The sequence below is a fragment of the Dermacentor silvarum genome, chromosome 5 (assembly GCF_013339745.2).
Source record: "Dermacentor silvarum isolate Dsil-2018 chromosome 5, BIME_Dsil_1.4, whole genome shotgun sequence".
NCBI classification, from domain to species: domain Eukaryota; kingdom Metazoa; phylum Arthropoda; class Arachnida; order Ixodida; family Ixodidae; genus Dermacentor; species Dermacentor silvarum.
Window position 1 is genome coordinate 136616375 of NC_051158.1, and position 15161 is coordinate 136631535.

The 15161-nt window shown below is 50.1% G+C and overlaps 1 long non-coding RNA gene across 1 annotated transcript in view; it reads left to right on the top strand.

The window, feature by feature from the left end:
- LOC125945452 (uncharacterized) overlaps positions 1 to 15161 on the top strand; it is a 38708-nt gene that overhangs the window by 10380 nt on the left and 13167 nt on the right. Inside the window, exons 3-4 of the long non-coding RNA XR_007466898.1 lie at positions 7471 to 7503; positions 8476 to 8526. This is a non-coding gene — a long non-coding RNA (uncharacterized LOC125945452). The remainder of the gene's footprint in view (positions 1 to 7470; positions 7504 to 8475; positions 8527 to 15161) is intronic.

Genomic DNA, 15161 nt, shown 5'->3' on the forward strand with positions numbered 1-15161 from the left:
GCTCAGGACTCGAGGGACGTAGCGGCTGCTGATATGCCTGCATGGGGGGCTGCAGACGGAGCCTAGTGACATCGGCGTACGTAGGCGGCACAACCGCTTCGAACGCCTGAGGTCCAGCGACGGCTTCAGTGTAACTAAACGGGGCAGCCGCAGAGATCGCTTGGGCCGGCCTGGCGACAACTTGAGCGTAGCTAATTGGCGCCGGTGCCGGAGGGGCCTGGGGATATTCCGGCATGACCTCGGCGATTTCCTGTTCAATCACACGGTGGAGGGGACGCGGGAGTGTGGTTGATCACTGTTCCACCTGCTGCGGGTGAGCAAAGGGCAGCAGAGAGAGCTGCCGTGCAATTTCTTCGCGCACAAATGTCTTCAATTCTGCCCGCAAGGTGGTGTAGTCGGAAACGATTGACAAGCCAGCGAGATCTGCGTCCCGTGCGGGCGGCCGACGGGTCAACGAGCGCCTCCGGCGTAGCTCCTCATAACTCTTGCACAGCGATATTATCTCTGCCACCGTGGGAGGATTTTTGGCGAGGAGCATGGTGAAGGCGTCGTCGTCGATGACTTTCATGACATGTTTGATCTTATCCGACTCGGACATGGTCGCGTTGGTTTTCTTCCACAAGTCCAGAATGTCCTCTATGTAACTAGTGAAAGATTCCCCGGCCATGGTGAGCTCGTTCGCGCAAACGCTGTTCCGCTTGCAGCTTACAAACAGCAGGGCGGCCAAACACGTCGATATTGGCAGTCTTGAAAGCGGACCAGGTCGGGAAATGGGATTCGTGGTTGTTGTACCACAGACTAGCTACTCCCGCCAGGTAAAACACCAAGTTGCTCAATTTTCCGACCTCGTCCCATTTGTCGGGTACACTCACGCGCTCGTAGATAGCGAGCCAGTCCTCCACGTCGGTGCCATCCGCGCCAGTGAAGATAGGTGGGTCGCGTTGACGAGGGACACCGGGACAGGTGGGTGCTGCGGGAGGAGGCGTTTGCTGGGAGGCATTTTGCGGCATGGCAGATGCTAGTGCACGGGTTCGAAGCTCCAGGGGCATCGAAGGGGTTTAGGAGCAGTTTTGAAGGTACAGCACTCTCCACCAATTTATAAGGATGTTTATTGGACGGCACTTGAAGCAGCGCAAGGGCGACAGTCCAAAAAGCGCAGCACGGACTCTCAGCACGAGCGGCGCTCTAGAGCCGAAGAAAACGACCCACTAGAAGGTATTGGAGAAAGAGACCCACTTCAAGGCGCTTGAGCGGACGACCCACTTCATGGTTCCAACGATTCGCTACAATTTATATAATATCCCCGTATTGCTTGCACAATTATCACGTAAATGGCTTGTGTTCGTTAAATTTTCCACGTTGTCGCCGCTTAGTTTTTGCAGTATACCTATGTGTTCTTCGTTGCTTACTATGCACGGTCCAGAGCTCGCGAAGTTGTTCAGTGAATGCCTCCATAGGATGCCATCCCCATGTGGGGAGTGACTTTGCTTGACAGCTTCTTGAGGCATAAGCAGAAAGAAAATTCTTTTGGCGACGCATACATAGTTTTGCCAGCTGAATATTCCATTTGGCAGCCAACAAACAATACAACGACTTGCAAACAACCCTCCGCCACAGAGACTATTTGGAGAGAACTTAGCTTCGCTTCCTGGTAAGCGCTTGTGTGGATTCGATGGCAACATCTACCAGGCATAGTAGCGCGCCGACAAGAACATAGCACAAATACAGCGAAGAATCATACATTCAAATCTGAAGCGACACGCTGGGTAAAAAGAGAAGGGTGTCAATTTTACAGCGTTAAGGTTTCTTTGGAAACTAATCATGATTTCTTGATAGTGCCAAACCGTTTTCGTTGGTCGATCTCAAAGATAGTGCAGTCCAGCACAGCGGTAAATACTGCAGGGTGGTAACGCTGTCACTGAACCACTCGTGGCACTGTGGTAAAAGGGGGCGTTCTCGCGTCTTCATTGGTGAGAATTAGCGCTTTGAGAGGTTGTGCCTATCGTCGTGGGCGCTGCACGGGCTCTGGTCTTTGAGGAAGTGGCGCTCGATCTACCTGTAGGCTTCCGCGTACAACCAAGCCGCGGTGGTAATGGGAGTGCCACCGATGACACACCGTGCAAAAAAAGCCGACAATGAACCACCTCCCAAAACGTGCGAGACGCATTCTTAGCTAGCAACCAGGGTTATTTTTTTTCGAGTGACACCATTAATGCAAAGGTACCAAAATGTGATTTATGCTCATGAATCGTAGTTGGATGGTCGTTATTTGTCATTTAAACTTACCAGTGCGTTCACGCCAATCACCACCATCCGAATTTGAAAAACACTTTTACTCCATTTCTGGACTGAACGAGATCCTGTAAGACGCACGCGGGCTTCTCGGTTAGACATTTACATGGCTGAAACTTCTAGATTTCAGCCCCGAAAGGAGAGAAGGGGCACCGCTACCGCTCGTCTGGCGAAATTACGTGGTTGACACCTTGTGAAGGAAGCGCTTCTTAACGAACATTCCTTGTAAAAAACAGAACACAATTTTATCAGCGGACCACTTCAAAGAAACCAGTAGGCATCCTCTTCTCAACAAAGTCATTCGACTCCCTCTCACTTGCACCATGCCTACCTCAAATCACTCAACGGTTGCTGTCGAAAAAAATAATTTTGGGCTTTTACGTGCTGAAACCACGAGATAATTAGAGGCACGCTGTAGTGGCCACTCCGGATATAAGTTTGACTAAGTGGGTTCTTTAACGCGCACCCGATGCAGAGTACACGCGCGTACCACACCAACTGCTGATGATGATAGGTTCGGCAGCGCCACTCAACGATAACAGTCGTTTGAAAGGGTAAGCACGCACAACAAGCAGGACGATGCTGCGAAACTACGCAACGCCCTGTTCTACCTGACAGACGTCGCAAAACTTTAGTTTCGTAACCATTTGTAGGACTTCGCCACTTGAACAACTCTCAAGACGAGCTTCGCGGAAGTGTTCGGTCGCGCCGCAGTGCGCAAGCTTCGCGCTGAACAGCGTCTACGCGGGCGTAAGCACCAGTAGGGCGAGAACTTCACGAACTATGTCGAATACGTGATTCATTTGTGCAAGCGCGTGAATATTTCCATCATTGAGAAAGACAGGATCAAGCAGATCATTTGAAGCTTAGACGGTGATGCCTTTCAGATGTTGCTGGCTAAGGACCCTCGCACCGTGTCTGAACCAGTGACGTTGTGCCAGAGCTTCGACGAATTACACAAGCAACGCGTCTCAGTTCGGCGGTAGACGTCAACAGACGATTCCCTCGCTGAGTTGACCATCGTTGGCAACCACATTTTGCTCCTATCACAGATCAAAGAACTTGTGCGTAAAGGCATTGCTCGACAACTTTCGTTTTTTTCTAGCCACGCAACCACCTACGCACAATTGGACTCCGACCATCCGACAGGTGATACAGGAGCAGGTCGCCCAGGCTTTGCCGTCTGCTGCCAGCCGACTCCTGTCAATGCATCGCTATCATATGTGGTGCCGTCCTCCTCTCTGCCGACTCCTGTCCCTACGCTTCTGACGTATGCCAATGCCGCAATAAAGCCACGTCCTCTCACCCACTAATTCAACCGCCAGTGACACCACTTTTCGAGGCACAGCCGCAGTACGCAAAGCCTTGGCGCACTGCATGAATAGACCTTGAATAATTCCAGGCCTAAATTCGCTCTTCCGTCGCCGGCGCTTCGCGGCGACCACGAGTACACCGAGATATCTTGATACTCCTTCCGACATCCATATGGCACGCAGCCAGAACAAGAACCTGAAGCACATGCCCGTGATAACCAGCCCACTTCCGATGTCCAACCTTTCGCTTCTCGTCGCTCACCTTCCCCACGCCGCCGTTCTATGTCACGATTGTGTCGTCGGTCCATTGCTTTCGAGGCTTCAAACTGACTGCTGAAGCTTCTGAGGCATGCGCTGCGCCACCGTCCACCTGTATAAGTTCTCGCTTAGCCCCCGCCAATGTTATTGAAGTGTTTCTTGAAGGTGTACGAACTCTGCACGTGGACGCTGGTGCCGGTATTTCTGTAATGAGCCATACGATTTGCCGCTCCATTCGTAAAGTGACGTTGCCAGCTTCTGGGTTTTCTTTCGATACTGCGAGCACACAGCATATTCAACCGGTTGCAGCATGTGATGCCAGGACGCTCATTCAAGATGTAATCTATAGCGTTGACTTTCCTGTGCTGACTCCGTTATCCCGTTGTCAGTTGCTTCAGCGGGATATTTCGTCACATAATCACGCCGTTATCGACTACCCTCGTGCTCAGGTAGAGCTCTCTGTTTTTTGTCAAGACGCCTTCCGCCCATGTTACCGTTGCTGTGATAGAATGCTTGTCGTCACCACCGATACTCTCGTGCCACCTCATAGTGCCGCCATTGGGCCCGTTTCCTGTGCCGGCTTATCAGCGCCACCGCTCTGTTCACTACAAATGACATATTTTGTCGCCGCCACAATACGTCACATCCAATTTCCATCCTCGCGCTTCATCAGAATAATCCCCCAATACTTGTTTGCAACCCCAACTCAGGCGATCTGACTCTGTACCATACTGAAATGCTTGGCTACGTTGAACGTATAGACGCAGGTGTTATCATGCCCCTTGATCCCTTCGAGCCTGAGACAAAACATCAGATGAATGCTTTCACACCTCACGTTGCGTTCGACGCCATGCTCTCGGATTCATTTCACCGTTCCGTCGACAGCGACCTCGCTCCGGCTGAATGTATGCGGCTTCTTGCCCTTCTGCACGAGTTCCGCACTTCATTTAACTTCCCGGAAGCGTCACTAGGCCAAACTAATGCGGTTGTTCACAAGATTGACAGCGGAACTCACGCTCCTTTGCGACAGCGCCTCTACCATGCGATACTTGCGCAGCATCATGTAATTGCGGAGCAAGTTGACGATATGCTTCACCGCCGAGTCATCGCGCCTTAATGCTGCCCCTGATCCTCTCCCGTTGTACTGGTTAAAAAGAATTGTCGCTCTATTAGATTCTGTGTACACTACCAGTGCCTGAACAATTTTACTCGCAAAAACGTTTATCTTCTTCTTCACATACACGAAGCCCTCGATTGCCTGCAAGGTGCCGAACTTTAAATGCGTAAGCATTTCTGTGGTTCCCCAACGAGAAAACTGTCCGAGCGCCCATCCATCCTCCGTGTAAGACGATCGCTTTCAAGCCAGCTGTAGAAGAAGGCGACGACGAACGCGCGAGCAGTGGCACGAGTAGTACGAGGGACAGTAGGGGAAGGCTGCCATGATCAACGTCATCGGAGCCAGCAGCGGAAGAAGACGACGAAGGCGTGAGCAGTGACCAGAGCGCGTCTCTGTGACCACGTGACGTATGCATTTAGGCAGACACTCAACACACCGTTGAAAGCCATAACTGCGAAGCAGCCGTGGCTTCGGATCGGAATGTCATCAGCGCACCTGGCGCCGCCACATGAAGTAGTTTGCTTCCCTCATCAGTTCACGTTGCGCCGCCTTCCGCAGCAGTGCGTGTCGCCGCTGCGCTGTCGCATTTACCGTAGTGGCGCCCTGATGACAGCAGCCACTGAGCAGGGCTACGATTACCAGCAGCACCACGTCGCTAGTATACAAAATGCTTACGCATCTTTCAGGTACCTCGCTGAGGAGATTCTACGTAAATGCGTTCTCTTAGTAGCTGGTGACGTCACCATCCGTGTTTCTCTGCCTTGTGCCCATCCAGTACCTAGGAATAAGAAAACAATCAGCTTGTCGTGAGCTCGCGTCGAATGGCCGGATTATAAATGGGCATATGGGCGCCGGCATACGGTCGTCGTCCCCATCGTCATCGTCTTTTTGCCGTCGTCGGATATATAACTGCTCTTCCCACAAAGACGTTGATTTATCTGGAAACGGTTTGCAGAGCCCCTAACGATGCCGGTGGTCAACTATCTCCAAAATGCTTCGCGAGACATCGATTCCCAAGGTACGTAAGATCTGAATTTTTTGAAACAGTGGAGCTGTTTAAGGCTTTGGTTTACCCGCGTAGCGTTCGCAAAAACTTGCCTAGCGAAGACGTCACTGCGCATTGCCTAGGAACCACCTGCTACAGCTGCGCCTCGCTTCTCCTAACTCCGGCAACGCTCCTCCACCTCCGCGCCAGCGATGACGTCACAGCACGTTGCATAGCACAGCTTGCAACACCTACATCGTGTTCCAATGCCGACACCGCGTTCCACCGCGTTGCAATGCCGACACCGCGTTCCAGCAGACCCGCTCCGTCAGTGCGATCGCCAAGCAATCCTTTACCCAGCTCCGCCCAGCCATCGTCTCATGGTCTCCGCCATGTCTAAACGAGGTGGAAGAACGGATGGTCTCGCGTCGTATACCATTCATGGACATTCGTCGTCTAAAGCATGGAGCTAGGCTATACGGCATACGCGGCCAAATCATCAACGTGCCCATCGATGTGCAAAAGACTGTGCAATGCCTCCCCCGCAGCGTCCCTGACGACGCGGCCATCGAGGTTCAGCTGAAACGCCGTCTTCTAACCAAGCCAGTGTACAAGTCTGGATTGGTTACTAAAAGCAAGATTCACGCCTGACTCGAGTTTCTGGTGCAGACGCCATTGTAGCTCTTCAACAGGTAAAGATTGACTGGGATAAGCTTATACATATTCCCGAAAGCGACGAACCCGTCAAAGAAAACGACATTGAGAAGGGTGAAGAATTGTAAGATCTTAACGATAATGTCTAACTGGCTTGTGCCATGAACTCTGAAAGTAAAACGATGGTGTCTGATGATGCGATTGACGCGCGGTTGCTCGACGGACGTCACTACTTGGCCATAGCAGCCGGTGAAAGTTCCCCTTTTTCCCTGCTATACGATAACAATCCAATAATAGCCGGCAGGTCCCACGCCCTGTGGTTATCGATGTTATGCGAAGCAGAGGGCGGGTAGCCTACCAAGTTAACGAAACGACCATGAGAGCAAGAAGACGTAGGCGGCTCTTTCATGACCTACATGACATGCATGTCTTGATAGTCATGTCATGAGTCCTCAGGAGTCGCTCTAGCTACACCTAAGAAGCCTTAGTCAAGCTCACGACTATGACTATTAAGCTATTATGAATATTACGCAATAAAATTATTTTTGCACACTCTAACGTTTCAAAACTGAAAGAGATGAAAAGGGTTGGTGGAGAGCAAGAATAATTTCTTTTTTTAAAGAAATTACTCGTGTTTATGGTCGGAGTGAATAAAATGGTTAGAGTAAAGAGGGCAAGGCGTGATTCCACCGGGCAGTGAGTCGAAGCTGACTGTGCAATTAGTTTAGTGCATGTTATTATTGCTGCGTTCATTAGTCAGTGTTATCCAAAGATGATAGCGGATTTCTTTTACACATATTATTGGTGTAGCTAATTCTTGAGATCCATATATCCTTTTTTTTTCATTGCAGGACGACCTTCTTGTCCAACTGCTTGCTCTGGCGGTAGGTTAAACTTTCACAATGCGACAACAGTTATTCTTACACTAGAGGAGCATTTTCGCAGTCGCCGTCACGGCCACCATACTGTCAGAAAACAATGAGCGGCCCGCGCATCAGTGCTTCTTGAAGCCCGACATTTTCCCACTTATATATTGTTCCTCATGAAATCGAGCCCAAGCTTGCCGGTGGCCGCGCGACCGACGCGTACGCGACTGGCGAGTCGTGTGTTGTAGGTCATATGCGGCCGTTGCCAGGGCCTAAGGGTGAACCAAGATGGCTGGTAACATCATGGGCGCTGTCTTTCATGGTACTTAGTGACGTAAGTCATTTCATCAGAGCTTTCCAGGTCCTTCACGGTTGAAGTGGTAAAGCGAGCGGCAGCACAAAACGTTCTTTGCGACAAGCGTGCGTGATCCCCGCTGCTGGCTCTTTTCACTAACCTAGTGGTTTGATGGCAAATTATTGCCGGTCGTCAATTAGTTATCTTTTCCTAGTGCCCTATTCAACATGGTATTAACACGTGCGTAAACCTACTCCTATTTGTAATGAGGTTAAGCTTGAGAGTACTTCAAATATTTCAATAAATATACTCACCGAAGGCAAACTGTGAACCACAGGTACCAAGTGATTGGCCTCAACGCCCCCGCGAATCGTTTTGATCACCAAGAGCTTTGCGCTGCCATCGCGTTATGTATTTCAGTATGAATTTTTATGGTTAACTTTTACAGTGAAAGCTTTACGCAGAAACCACAGCATCTTACACATCACTTATCGCACCGCCACCTTGTGTCGCTGTGAGTTAATTTCGCTGAATCTGGGCGATTCCCAGGGCGATGGCATTGACGCCACTTCAAAATTATTTGGAACGTAATATTCAATAATAGGGAACGTAATATTCAACGGATGAATAAAAATTATTATGAGACTCGAAGGCTGAGTTTGTATAAGAAAACAAATCCGTTTTGTATTTTTCAGATTGTAGTGACCCTTGTTTTCCTGGTGCTACTTATCGAAGTATCCTACAAAGTAAGTAAACGCTCAGACTCATAGTCTAGGTAATTTTGACAATAAAATATTTCTAGTTTCCATGGCTACAATCCATATGAGAAGTTACCCCCAGTTCCCTGACACCTATGGGTCTACAACAATTGAATGAATTACCTTTTCTGAAGTAAAATAGTGCACTGAGTGCACATGTGCTGGCGCCTCAGTGTGCCCATAAACGCTGCCAACACCACCGTCTCCGAATAACCAGTGGTACCATCAGCTACAGTTTAACCCTGCGCCACAGAAGTTCTTTGCTCATTGTTAGTGTTCTATCGCGGCCTAGACACCGTCTGAGCCAGCGTACGGTTCGGGCGCCGCCCATACGGACGCGTCCGAGAAGGCGTTCGTGTCGAACGCCGCAGAGACAGAGGAGCCCATACTTGTAAATACAGCAAATAAATGTTTTTCACCACCACCACCAAACAGGTGTGTGGTGCCAGTAAGAATGGTTCTTTATTCGCATCGAAAGCGCTTTTATAGAGCTCGTGCTAGCAATGCTCCGACGCCACAGCGACGCGAACGGCGCTTTAGTGGGACAGAACACTCTTCCCTGCTTAACACAAATAAAGGTTTGTTAATCCACTTGGACGTTTACAGCGAAGCTGTTAAGGGCTCAGTCTCCGATGGTCGTTGCCGCGTGTAGAAAAAAAAAATAGCAGTGGCTTAGCTCGGCTATGCCAGGATATACGTAGCGTGAGCTAAGTTGGCCACATCGTTCAGAACCGGTAGACCTGGTGGCATGGGCGGGTAACGATACCCATTCGTAACGCTAAGTAGTGGAATCTACTGCTTAACGAGAAAGTTCTTGCACGTTGTACGAACCCGTGCCACGGTTTCACCCCACTCAGGCGGCGCCGCTAAACTCGACGTTTCACGCATGGCACTACTTACCGGCGTCGAGTCTTTCATGTGCCACAGTCTTTCACACACGTCGCACACATATCCAAACGGATTGTTTACGAAGACCGTTTGAAGGTCTGACTCGCACTTGCACTTTCGCTAAGTTTCACCGTATAGTCAGTCACTCGGCTAGCCTTGACGTCATCAACAGCGTCTTGGTGTTGCTGCTGCTGAGATGGTCGGGCACGTCGCTCAGCCTCCTGGCGACGCCGCTTTGCTAGACGTTCCTCCCTTTGCTCCGGTGTCTCCGCGGCACGTTTAGCCTTCTTCTGTTCCTTCTTACTATGCTCAACCGCTAATTGCCAGGCAACTACTTCGGGATCCGATGAGTTAAGCTTCTCCGCTTTTCTGCGCCTCTGAGCAGCAATTTCGCTCTCCTTCTCCATGGCTATACCACACTGGCAAACGCCCAGCGCAAACGACCAAACGCCCAGCGCAAACACCGGGCGAACGCCTCGCGCGCAACCTGTGCGCGGTGTGATTTCACTGCTCCTCGCGAATGCGTAGCACGGCTTTCCAGGAGCCACGCGAGACTGCTCAACCTCGGCCAGTGTAGCTCACGCTACAAAAATCACAGCCCTGCGCCGCACATGCAGCACAATCACAGCGTAAGCTGGTGGAGCGGCTCAAGAGTGGCTCCAGTTTCGGCACCACGCACACCAGATGCTTCGCGACAAAGTCTCTTCGCCTCGTTTTGACAAAAACGATCTCAACTGTTCGCCCAGCGTCGACGGCGAGCTGCGGCTTGTAATGCTCTCTGCACAGCAAACGGTTTGCATGGTTCTGTTCGGTTATTTTAGCTGCTGAGCCCGATGATGCCTGGTTGTAGCTGCGCACGCAGCTCAACGATTTGCTTCTTCAGTAGCGGTTCGTGCCTTGCGATGAGACGCCATAACGTGTGCCAAATAGGTATCCAGAATACGTGGCGCACATCTAACATCCGAATCGCGTTCATTGCACGCCTGGTGTGAATCGGATATCGTCTTCTGCGCTTCCGCACGCTGCGTTTGCAGGCGCCTTACCTAGATGGCGCCACCGCACTGGCGGATGATCGGGTCGCATGCGCCCGCGCGCCTGTCTAGGGAGCATTTATAGGGCATTTTTCTGCTGCCCGATAGCAAGCGCCGGGATGGAACCCACGCAGCGCGCGCGGGTTCGAACCCGGTGGGAACCGGGGAATTTTTTCTCATTTCCGGCGATAGCAGTTACAGTCCCCAATGGCGGTGGCGGCGGCGGCGGACACCATCGTTACGGTGGCTAGAAGGGGGAGGTGGGAGCAACGCAGCCGTCGGAGAGCGCGGCGCGTGTTGCAGTGATTCATGATGCCGAGTGGTGGCGCGCGTGTCGACACTAAGATGCCTCCGCTGTAGTTTGGCTGCTGCCAGAGCTAGTGAGTGCGCTCGGTTTGCATGGTTCTGTTCGGTTATTTTAGCTGCACGGCTCATTTATGTTTGCATTCACGCTGTGCAGTTGTGCTCCTTGTGGTGATAATATTTCTACACATTTCCATGCCGTAAGAAGCAATGACAAGTTGCATGAGACGACAGACGCACCGTTTTGCGCCGTGCTGCACAACACGCTATTTTTCTGCTAGAAAAGCAGAAAAAAACATCCCTTTTCTCGGTGTCTGATGACGATGAGGCATTTAAAGCGTGGCAGCGGGCCGTGCCCCGTGCAGCCAAGGCCTTAGACAGGACTTCGAAGATCTGCCTGCACTTCGAACCCCAGTTGAATCATATACAGGGTGTCCCAACGATCATGCAACAAGATTTTTAAAAAATATGCAAATGCCCCGTAACTGGGCAGAACCAAGGCAATGTTCTTTGACGTCGCTTCTAGATACTCAGATTACTTTTTGAATCTGCCTAATTATTCAAATATTATAATTAGATTAAAAGTGTCAATGAGAAAATTGTAGAGCAATATGAAAAACTCCCGATACAGCTTTCTGTTGCTCAATGTGTTTTACATAAAAGTGTTTTCCCAGCCTGAACGAAGCCCGCGAATACGCGCAATATTGGCGCGCGACTGGCCGCTCGAGGCACTTTGCGTGTATTCACTGGCTTAATTCTTTCACCCTCGGAAAAACACTTTTATGCAGCACGTATTGAGCAACAGAAAGCTGTATCGGTAGTTTTTCAAGTTGTTCTACAATTTTCTCGTTGATACTTTTTATCTAATTATAATATTTAAGAAGTTGAATAATTACTTAGGACTAATTATGTAAGTATGAGGAATGCAAAAATAATCTGAGTATCTACAAGCGATGGCAAACAACACCGCCTTGGTTCTGTCCAGCTACGGGGAATTTGTGTATTTTTAAATCTTGTTGCATGTTAGTTGGGACACCCCGTATATTGAACACTTTAATCAAGTGCTGTCTGTCGTTCTTTTGAGTATTCTTCATGGTCACCACGATTCTAGTTCACCGCATTGGCGACTAAATTAGGGTTGTTTACTTAACTCCTATATGGAATGATTTCTAAAGCATCATATATTGGCATTAACCAATTTCACGAGCAGGAGGATGCAGTGCGTCGCAGTAATATGACCTAAGGAGCTCTTCACTGCGAGCCTAGAAATCGGTGCAGCTTTCTTTACCCACACCATTAGCGTAATATTCTTCGCATTAGCTGAAATAATTTTTGTTCACTCCCGACGATTCGGGAAAGCACGAGGAACGCGTACGACCGAGACCAACAAAAATCTTTGTGCCGGCTGTGACGTGCCTGAAGCGAATACACCTTTAAAACTGGACCACTCACCAGAGGATAAAAATTATGAGGTTTTACGTGCCAAAGCCACGATCTGATTATGAGGCACGCCGTAGTGGGGGACTCCGGAAAATTTGGACCAGCTGGAGTTCTTTAACGTGCCCCTAAACTCTAAGTACACTGGTGTGTTTTCGCATTTCGCCCCCATCAAAATGCGACCGCCGTGGCCGGGATTCGATCCCACGTCCCCATGCTTAGGAGCCCAACATGATAGCCGGAAAGCAATCACGGCGAGTCCATCAGAGGATATCTGCTAGTCATTCATTGTCTCCTCTATTAACAAGGTACGGTATGCATTAACTTAATGCTAGTTATGTCAAATATGCGAGCGCTAATTGCGAACAGAAACGCCCGTTTCGAAACCCGCGGCACCAACTGCCGTGCCTCCGCGCCCGGGGAGCGATCTTGCTGTCGACTGCAGCGCCGCTGCTGCTCTCATGATTGCTTGCAACACTCCGCCGCCACCGTTGCTCTCACCTGCCCCTTCTAGCCACCGTACCACCGTGAACCAAAACGGCTATTAGAATGAGCCCATAACAGCTTACGCTGTAAAACACCGGAAGAGCATGCGACGTTTAGGGAGGCGACGTTTAGCTGCGGCACCAAATCTTACGACCGGGCGATTTTTCTTCAGTCTGAGAAGATTTACCATAAAATGTATGCGACGTCGGGTTGAGGCAGGCGCGATCACACGCCGTTTAGTATTCAACTATTTGCACAGCTTCTCCGGCATAATATTCGTGTGCACTTTATTCTATTGAAAGAGAAAATGGCAATGCTTCTAGTACAAAAATATACGCCTAGATATGCTTTGTGCAAGATCGCATATATACTGCCGGCAGTTTTTCGTGGGCGCTAAAAGTAATATTCATGCCAGCCGGCGTGTAAATTCCCACTGTGTTTCCAGCGGTGCATGGTGCCTTGCGACAAAATGAAAAGGCAGCAAATGAGAATGCTAATGATACACTTTCACAGTGAACATAAACGGGGAACATTTCGTCTTTACTGCAGAAACACAGCGCATCGACGCTGCACCGGCGTGACGCCGCTACCGGCTACACAAACATTGGTTATGCACCTTCTATTCCAGGCAAAATCATCTCCGCTAGAGTAAAGTAACGCGCGTATATTGTTCATTTTATTTTTAAGAAAACATGTCCATGATCAAACATTTAAACGAGTGTTCCGATACAAGTCAAGTTCAGCTGCAGTGGATGGTTATACCGACAGTGCACTGGGAAGCGGCTCGGCCGTGCTCGCATTGCATAAATCACCATCTTTTCTTCGTGCGAAATTAGTGCGAGGAGCGGGTAAAGCGGCAACAACGGTCACAAAACATTGCTGCTTGGAAGCAACGGTCTTTCGTTCTGAAGCGCCGTCAGCTACAGATTCGAAGTCGCCTAGCGACAATATCGGCAGTGAGCGATCAGCGACGGCGAGGCTGCCGGCGACGCCAGAGCGTAGCCGCGACCACTCCTCTGTCGCTGAATGTCCACGCCGCTGTGCCGCAGGGAGATCTAGCAGATAGATCCTCTGCGAGACAGGGCTCACCGTTTTCTAGCAGGACCGCCGTCGGACTGCGGTCCGCGAACTGCTAACGGCGTGCGGCGAGTTGCCGTGTCGCTGACGTTAACGGGTCTTTAATTCCGGCGCCGTGGACACCATAAGTGGCTCAAAGGAAATCAGCGTTACTCTGCTTACGAAGAAACTGCTTCTATTTGCGTCTGGAATCTGCAGAAAGGGAACATGGTGATGGCTTACTTGAATTCTGACGGCGTAAGTAGCTTAATTCTTCACTCGATCGTAAATTGGATTTCGCTGAAACCCTGAACCGTCGTTGTCAGGTATCGTCAAGCTATAAAACAATCTACCATATGCAATCCTCGCCCTTCTCTAGTTATTTTGCATCAAAAGCTTTTACAGTGAGCAGACACTGTCGAAACCGTACCGCAGCACGATTGGCGGTGCACGCTTGCAGCTGGTGGTGCATGTAAGGCTCCTGTGTAGCTTTCTGCGCAAGACACTTCTAGGGCATTTTTTATAGGAAAATTCATCCTCGATTATCGGAGCCTCTTCAGTGTTTTCAATATTCCCACTGAGAGAAACGACAAAGAAAGTGGGGCCGAACTCACTAAGGTTACAGTTTCATAAAACGTAAAAACAATGCGTTCCCTGCGGCCCCAGGTTCGTTTGGGAGACTGAAAGTTGCGGCGTTTCTCACTTATGGCGCTGACGGCCGTTTTTCACGAGCGCACCCTGGGCCGTGCTGGTTCCCCGTGGCGGTGTACCGTAGCGAACGTAAGGCCATGATCCTTGTGGTTACTAAATAAACGAAAACCACCGAATCATATATATTTCTCATTCTTTAATAGTTCAAATAACCAATTACACCATCACATATTAATAGTCATAATTAGTAATGCATAATTCCCACCATAGTACAGCTTCGCTGGTCTTCCATCTCCACCCCAGTGGAAGGGCTGAGAGTTTTTTGCTAGACGTCTTCTGACTGATATCTGTCGGTAGGCCTTCGAGTGCGGTTCCTTCGTAGCTGTGGTGCTGTGCCTGGATCATTAGCTGACACTGTCATTTTGGTTATTATTGGCTCAGGCTCACCTTCGCTTACGTAGATCTCGTCATGACTGTGCACTGCGGACGATGCGGCAGGGTCCTCTGCGCGTTGCGCAACATTTAGCGGCGACCCTTCACCGTGGTGGTTCCATGCTTCCGACTGCGCCCACGGTGAGGGGTCTTCATCAAGGACACTACTCGAAATTGTTCTGTTCGCTGGATGTTTCGAGGTGTTATCGTCAGAGCAGCTGAGGTATTTAGAGGCTTCTGTGTCTCGCGGTTGAGCGCGAGGCGAGCTAGAGGCAGTAGTCTATCGTTGTCGCAAGTGCTCGACATGGGTAAATCGGACATGGTCGCCTATTTGGACAA